The sequence below is a fragment of the Triturus cristatus genome, chromosome 3_2 (genome assembly GCF_964204655.1).
Source record: "Triturus cristatus chromosome 3_2, aTriCri1.1, whole genome shotgun sequence".
Classification (NCBI taxonomy): domain Eukaryota; kingdom Metazoa; phylum Chordata; class Amphibia; order Caudata; family Salamandridae; genus Triturus; species Triturus cristatus.
In genome coordinates, this window is record NC_140584.1 from 508,545,399 (window position 1) to 508,553,575 (window position 8,177).

Below are 8,177 nucleotides of genomic sequence, written 5' to 3' on the forward strand. Positions count from 1 at the left end.
GATTGATGTATTTACTGTGTGTATGATTGTAAGTGCTTAACCAACAACGCCTGAGGAATCGCCTTGGCTGCTCACGCCAAGCACCTAGAGGGTGAGCAAGGGTCATTCGCGAGGGGTTATCCTGCGCCCTGACGTGGAGGAGAGGGTTCCTGCTTGACACAAGGGCAACCTTGCGCCAACCAGAGACCCCCGACTCTAACAGCACTCTTTATGAGATTAGAGGTAAGTACAACACAGTCTTATTAAAGCATACATTAAGTCACACAGGTAAGTAATACAGTTAGGCCCTAGGGGCCACTCAAACCATATACTAAGTAAGTGGTATAAGGACCACTGTCACGGAAATAGGATAGGCCTAGGCCTAGGGAATCGCTGGGGCTACACTACACTAGCAACAGTTAGGAAGTGGGAGGCCCACGGGATTCAGGTGCAGAGTGGAAACACTCACGCGTAATGCGTAAAAGTCGATAGAAATAGTAGTTGTTAGAAATTAACAGTTTAAGGACACTTCTGAAGCAGCTAGAGAGTCGAGAGTCGGAAACTAGACCCTAGGATAGTCACTACCCTTGTGAGCACCGAAGTACCCAAGTTACCTAGCCCACGGACTGCGGGTGCATAGGTGTGAACTTGCGTCGGGTTTCGTCGTGGACTTCTATGGATGCCTGAAGGAAAGTTGCTGACAGGCAGTCAGTGAAGAGTGTCCGGTGGATCCCAAGGCTGGGATCAAGAAGAGAGGAGACCTGCAAGCAGAAGGGACAGAGTCAAGGTCAATAGCCAGTGACCACGTGGAACCAGGAAGGAACCAGGCGATGTCGTGAAGATTGCAGGTGAAGGTGAAGCTTGTCGCTGCAGCCAAGAGGACCAGGGAACGTCGAGGACGACAAGGACCAGGAGGCGAGCTGTCCCACGAAGGCTCTTGCTGTCGGCGGCGTCGAAGTTGGACTAGGACTCACCAAGCCTTGGCAAGCGGAACCCACGAAGAACGGAGGACTTGCTTCTGGTGCAGACCAGGAAGGTCTGGGGTGCTTCTCTTTTGCAAAGAAGCGGGAGCCAGTCTGGAGGAGCCAAACCAGCAGTGAAGATTTCTGGATGCGTCGTCACAAAGGTCACTAGCCAACGGGCAAGCAACCGGACAAGCGCGGCAAGCAGGAAAATGCAGAAGGGCCCCACGCAGGACTCGTGGAGTGTGGGGGGCTGATCTTCGGAGCAGATGGTGCTTGGGGTTGGGGCTTCTCAATCCCCGGTGCACAACTTCGAGGGTGCCTCAGAAGCTGCGCTGGAAGATACTCGCCACTTTTCCCAGGTAGCCGGTCCCACGTCTCTCGTCGCCTCCACGGATCTCAGCTCGGCTGTGGATGTGGATCAGGGTCGGAGAAGTCTGGAAGTCAAGGCTCTGGTCGGGCTCTGCAGTCGGTCCCTCGTAGAACTTCAGCAAAGCAAAGGGTAGTCTCTTGATGGTGCCTGTTTGCACAGGGTAGCCACTCCTTGGCCACAAGGGAGATTCTTCAGTCTTCTTCTTTCGTCGAATGTCGAAGGTCCAGAGTTTCTGTTCAAGTTGCAGGTTCAGGATAATCTAATCTCCTGGGGCCCAGCTACCACTCTTATACTAATCTGGGGGGCTGGGTTACCTGCTAGGTCACGCCATATGGGTGGGACCTGGGAGGGGGGTGGTTACACCCCCTTCCCTTTGTCCAGTTTCGCGCCAGGACTGGGGCTGGAGAGCCCCAGCACCGGTTTGAACTGGACTATGCACGGGACACCTTGTGTGCCCCAGGCATGTCTCATTCTTTTCATCCCTCCCTGCCCCAATACACTAAGGCCTGTCTGGGGTGGTGCTCGCATCTCCCAAGGCAGGAAACCTATTGTCCAAGCCTCCCTTGCCGGGATCACTCCCAGCAGCAGGAGGTCAGACTCGTGTCTGTGGCAGCAGCATCCATTTTGTGATGCTGGGGCTCTGGTTAAGTTTAACCGGGTAAGTAGGTTACAACATGTCTTCTCCCTCTAGAAGGGAGGGATAATATCCTCATCCCCATAAATGGGATGGGGGTATTATTCCAAAGTGTTAGACACCTTACACAACATGTTTTGATAAAGCCAAACCATAGTTACCATAACCGTTTAAGATTATAAGGCACTTTAAGAGTATATGGTAGGCTATATCATAGAACAGCTATAAGGACATGGTTCCGAAAGCTGCAGACAGGCTCAGCTCATGCTAGAGCACCATCTCACATGTTACCAAGCACTCTGCCTCCAGGATTGTTAAGGCCTGCCATAGGAGTGGCTGATAGGTACACATGTGTCTATATGTAAGTTAGGTATAGGAATACTACACCTAAGCAAGGGGTGATTACACGACCTTGCCCCAGCTGAGTGATCAGCCAGTTGTGTCATAATGGAAGGCCAGGCCAGGGGTGGCATAATACATGCTGCAGCCCCTGGTGGGCCTAGGGTACACCTATGCCCTGGGTACCTAAGGTACACTGTACAGGGGCCAATAAGGTGATCCTATCCAAATGGGTTATGCACCTAAAGTACATAGTATTAATTTAGAGAGAGAACAGCAGGGCTGTGGGTCTGATTAGCAGGCCCACAGCCACATGTAAGTCGAAAACCAGTAAAGCAAAAGCAAAAAGTGGGGGTGAACATAGAAAGCAGACCCTACTCTCCTACAGTGATGGACTAGTGTTCCAAAATGGAGGAGTTGGTTTACGCAGCCTGGGGCTGCCCGCACAAACACTATTAGATATGGGGTCCTTGGTGGGATTACTTTGGGCTCCAGAGAATATAATGTACATCTTCATTTGGTCCTTGGTCAGAATGTTTTGCTTTGTCTGCCTTTGTTGTTTGCTTTTAAAATCCAATAAAAAAAAAAAAAATGAGACCCTAATTACTGACAGCTCAAAAAAGAACATTCCAAGCAGCAGGAAAACTTACCATATCCTTAATTTCTATGCCAATCAAAACATTTTGAGATCAACCAAACAAAAGGCTTTACCAGAGCTTTGGATGGCACATAATTAACAAGCTGTATACAGTCAATCATTTGAAGGATTGATATAGGACTCACTCAGGGAAGTCTGTGATGTGGACTTACTGTAGTCTAGAGACTAGAGGTCTTCAGATGAGCAAAATAATGCAGAATGTTTCAAGTGACATCCTCTGAGGTTCGAGCTGGCACTAGCTTTAATCACTCAAAAATGAAGCACCATCATCTGAAATTGAAATTACTTTGAGTGAATACACTTTGAACATCCTCATTCCACGTCCGACTTCAAAAACAAAATAACAGCATATTTGGCACTAGTTCCACATTCCAATGCAGCTTCAATTTCAGTAAGGAATATGTAGGCACCAGAATCAGAACAAAATCGCAGAGGCAAATATCACATTCCTAATAGTGTATTCCCCTACAAGCTTTCCATGATCAAAGGAGAGCAGTAGAGGAATGAACAATTAAAGAAGGAGCAGATAACCGGTGTCTTGGAAGGGAAGTTGTAATTATGTAGGACCAAGAAGCCTAAAAACGTAGTCTGGAATAGTGCAATGCTAATTGCCACACTTCCATGCAAGCAATTTGGGCAGAGGTTCACAGGTTTGTCATGCACCCCAACACTAGCAGTTGGACAAAGAAACAAATGTAACAGGTGCCGAGACAGCAAGTCTAAACTACATAGACAGCAACAGCAGAACAAAAATCCAGAGCAAAACTTCATCCTCCTGATTAGCAAACTTCACACAACAAGGGCACACACTTCCAAATCTTTGGGCAGTTTGCTTGAAAATAGCAGTTGGATAAACGTGGCACAAACAGAAGGTACCTGGCACCACATTAGCAAGTAATTGAATGATGTACTCACCAGGACAAAAACACAGAACATTATTCCCCTAAACACTGACTAGTCTGCTAACAGGGTGAAATTCTCCAAGATTCTTAGGATCCTGGACAACAGCAGTTGGTCAGACATTCACATAAGCAGCAGATTATACAACTTCGGAAACTTCTTTAAAAAAGAGGCCTTACTTACTACTATCTCTTGTAAGACTTAAAGTGAGGTAGTGTCTGTCCCCAGGCACAACCACAAAGTTCTTTCACTTCACAAGCATATTCCTGGAAATGGTAAATGGCAAGGATTGCGGATGCATCACCCATACCGCAGTGGCAAGGCATCTTCTGATGAAAGGGGGGTACAGTAGATACAGTAGTTCATGCAGCCGTACTTCGCTCGGTCCTTACTGGTAAAGTATGTGCTGTTGATACTCATCTGTATTTTTCTTTAACCCGCCTAACTTGTTTTTGTTTCTGTCTGTGGCAGATATGCAGGAAAAGATAGACAGATACTGTCTCCCAAGGTGAAAAAGAACCTCTCACACCGCCACGGCTCTTTATTTAAGGCATCTAGAGGGACGAAGAAGCTGTCAGACACAAGATTTCTGTCCATTTTTACTCAGTGGAGGCTATAGCAGAAGCCTATCCCCTCTTGAACATTTCTTCAAGTATTCCCAGCAACAGATCTTACAGAAACAGATCAGTCAATGGCTTCATGGGGTTGTGAAGCAATTGGGATGGCTTCCTGAACTATCAGCAGTTGCAGAGATATATTGAACTTCACATAGCTCTAATTTCTATAACCATCTCACTTACTGAACATTTAACTGTGAGATTAGGGGCATGGGGGCAGCTGACCTGGGAGGTATGATCCTCTGTCAGTTGGGCAGGTGGTGCAGTATAAGAAACTGAAGGGCAGGGATTGGTTAGGAACAGGCAGGGTGGGGTTAAGGAACATCCTGGAGGCTTTTCTGGGGTCCCCAGCCACCATTTTGTGGAGGGCAACAAATTGGCTACGTGTAAAGACAGGGTTATTGAAAGAGTGAGTAGTACGTTTGTGGCGACAGAGGGGTGATGTCTTGTGCAAGGTAACTTGCAGAGATTGATAGTGGATTCTGATTAGGAATGGAATATTATGGAGGAGAGAATATTAAGAAGGAATCACGATTGATGAGGGAAGAGGGGTGCAAGGACCTTTTGCGTCCTGAGGCAAGGGTGTTCGAAGAAGGTGGGTCTGGGTGCCGCATGACAGGGAGGAGATGCCAGGAAGCTTAGCACCCCCTTTCACACTGGAACTTCCAAACTGGGACACAATGGAGGACGCAGACTTAGGAGAGTCTAGTGTGGCTTGGCCACCCCTAGGTGAAGAGTTAGTATTGTCCAGGGCAGCCAGATGAATGGTGATGGACAAGTGCACAATGGTCTGGGGAAGGTTTGGTATGGCCTCCACAGCAATGGGTGGGGAAAGATCTAGTTTGGCCTTCCCGGCAACAGAGGACTGGTCTGACGCATATGACTGGTGGAATACTAATGAAGATGGCGATGAGATGGGTGGCCAAGAGGCTGGCAGAGCAGGTAAATAGACATGGGTGTACTAGTGGCCTTGGATTTTAAAGAGGAGGATTTGGAGAAAGGGGAGCTGGGAGCACGAGGAGGAGGAGGAGGAGGTGATGGAGAGATTCAGAAGGGCTTTAAAGTGTTACAAAGGGCCAAGAAGGATGGCAACCAGGACGAAATTGGTGTTTTAGATAACAGCTTACAAAAGAGGAGTGGAGATGAGGACAGCAGCAGTGGACACACAAGATATGGCTAGGACTTGGCTCTGAAGCCAGATAGGCAGTGAAAATTGTTTCAGCCTATGATGGTTTCAAAAAAGGTTGAGGGGGTGGGGTCTGGTGACATAGTGGTGGGAACAGACGTGCGATTGCACGTGGCACACAGAGGGAGTTGAGACGGACAAGTCTCCGGAGCAGGGGAGCGATGGTAAGGAAGGAGAGGTGATAAAGGCCATGGAAAGTTAAAAAAAAAACAGGGGGAACAGTAAGTTGATGGGGGAAACCAGTAAAAAGGTGGATAAGGAACACACAAAGGAAGGAGATAAAGGGAGAGACAGATTAGAAAGAGTAAGCAGTTGAAGATTATGAAGTTCCCATATATGGGGATAACCAATCTATTAGGGGTGCACTTGATAGATAAGGGACAGTTCCGATTGATTACGCTTCTGTCGTAACCAGAGTGTCACTCAGTTAATGATTTCATGACATCAGTGTCTTATGCATCAGTGGATACAGCAATTGATTTAGTGCAGCAAGTGGGGGCATACATGGCAAAGAGAGACATACAGTGGGCATTTTGCCTGCTACTGGTACACCCACCAGCAGACTTCGAGCTATTGGGCATTCAGATTGATGAAACTGGTTTGTTGACAAGGCACTACTTTTGGGCTGCACTATTTCCTGTGTACTTTGAGACATTTAGCACTTTCTTACAGTGGCTGTTCACATTAGTGACAGGGACATAGACACTGAAGATTTCTTCTTTGTTCGATCAGCTGGCTATGCGGATTGACAGCAAATGTTGGACAGTTTTAAACAGCTCATGAGCAACTTGGGTGTGCCATTGATAGATGACAAAACAGTGCAACCAAATACAGATTTGGCTAAGGTCATTGCAATAGATTCCACAAACCTGGAGACGAGGCTGCCTTGTTGAGATAATTTACGGCATGATAAAATTGATTGATGAGGTGCTGGTAATAAAGAAGGTGCAACTGAGGGAAGTGCAAGAGCTGTCGGGACATCTAACTGTTGCATGCAGGGTGGTACGGGCAGACAGAACTTTTTGCAGGTGATTGGACCTGGTCCTGTCTGGTCTGACATTGCTGCATCACTGGGTTCAGTTGGCGGTGGGCTTCAAAGAATATTGGACGATGTGGTGTTATTTTTTGGTGCATTTCAATGGCATTTCCTTGTAGGGACTGGGGATGAGGCAGAATGGAATCTTATGATATTCTCGAATGCAGCAGGTGAAGATTTTAGTCTGCACTGACGGGATGTGGTGTGCTGAGGAATGGCCGGCTGTCTGGAAGAACGGGGGCAGGAGTATAGCCTTCCTGGAGTTCTTCCCATTGGTTGTTGCGTTGGTTTTTTGCAGGGACAGGTTTGCAAATAAAAAGTAATTTTTTTAATGTGAATAACAGGGCCATAGTGGTCATAGTGAACACACCATCAGCAAGCGATATCAATGTACTGAAGATGTTGGGAGAATTTGTACTGCGTTGCTTACATTATAACATAGTGTTCAGAGCTCGCCACGCTCTGGGTGCTGACAATGATATTGTGGATGCTTTGTCTCATTTGTAGGGGAGGAGATTCCATGGGTTTCCTGCTGACGAAGGATAGAGGGTGATGCCAGAGAAACTTTGAGCAATAGGAAAGTAAGAATGATGCAGTTAGTGCTGGGATCTTTAGCACAGTCAACACAGAAAGCATACGCTTTGGCATGACAGGATTTCTTGGCATCTGGAGTGCATGGGACAGTGGGGGCGGAGAGAGCATGTGGTTGAATTCATAATTGACATTATTGACAAGTGTTGGTCAAAGGTGACTATTGGGGGTAAGTTTGTCGGGTATAGCATTTGTGGCCCAGCTGTTGTGGGGATAAGCGCCATCCGCAGATGAGCAGGAATGCCAACTGTTAGAAGACTAGGCGAGAGATAATGGAAATAGGGGCAGCCTGCAGAACCACTGACATGATCTGTGGTGTGTTTGGTAATTGCTACCCTCCAGTAATTTTGTAAAGATGGTTCAAAGGTGGTACTATTTCCCACGTTAATGTTGTGTATGTTTTTTAAAGTTTTCTGAGTGTTGGAGTTGATGGAGCAAGGTTTTGCATAAAAACAAACTTTCTTGTATGCAATCCTCTCGAATAACCTGTAACACTATAATCAACCTGTCTGTGAGTACTAAGCGCACCACATTCAACATATTGTATCTAGGGGACGCTTTCCTATGTGCTTCACTAATAAGTAATCCGAGTGTCCTAAAATGCCCGCAAAAATGCAGGAATTCTTCTGCGCATGCGTCTACTACATCTACATAATATGACGTTTTCTGTCGCTTGGGGGGAAAACTTTGCAGCTGCGCAGTAGCTTCTAGAATGGCCACTATAAAGTAATGCACTAACGCACATGCTGCGCTGAAACTCACCTATGCAAGTTCTACTAAGCTATTAATGCATAAGATTTATTAAGTAAATGGGGTTAAAGTAGAAGTAAGTGGTATACAGTGAATTCATTTAAGTTTGTATTCTAACGTGTTCTTCTTTGACTTTATTAATAGTTCCCATT

At 46.7% G+C, this 8,177-nt stretch overlaps 1 protein-coding gene across 1 annotated transcript in view; it reads right to left on the minus strand.

Moving 5' to 3' along the window:
- The window catches only part of LOC146857622 (uncharacterized), a 127,743-nt gene extending 124,528 nt beyond the window's left edge, over nucleotides 1-3,215 (minus strand). The window contains exon 1 of the mRNA XM_085646837.1: nucleotides 3,098-3,215. The gene's annotated coding sequence lies outside the window, so the exon portion shown is untranslated. The remainder of the gene's footprint in view (nucleotides 1-3,097) is intronic.
- Between the last annotated feature and the right edge of the window lie 4,962 nt (nucleotides 3,216-8,177).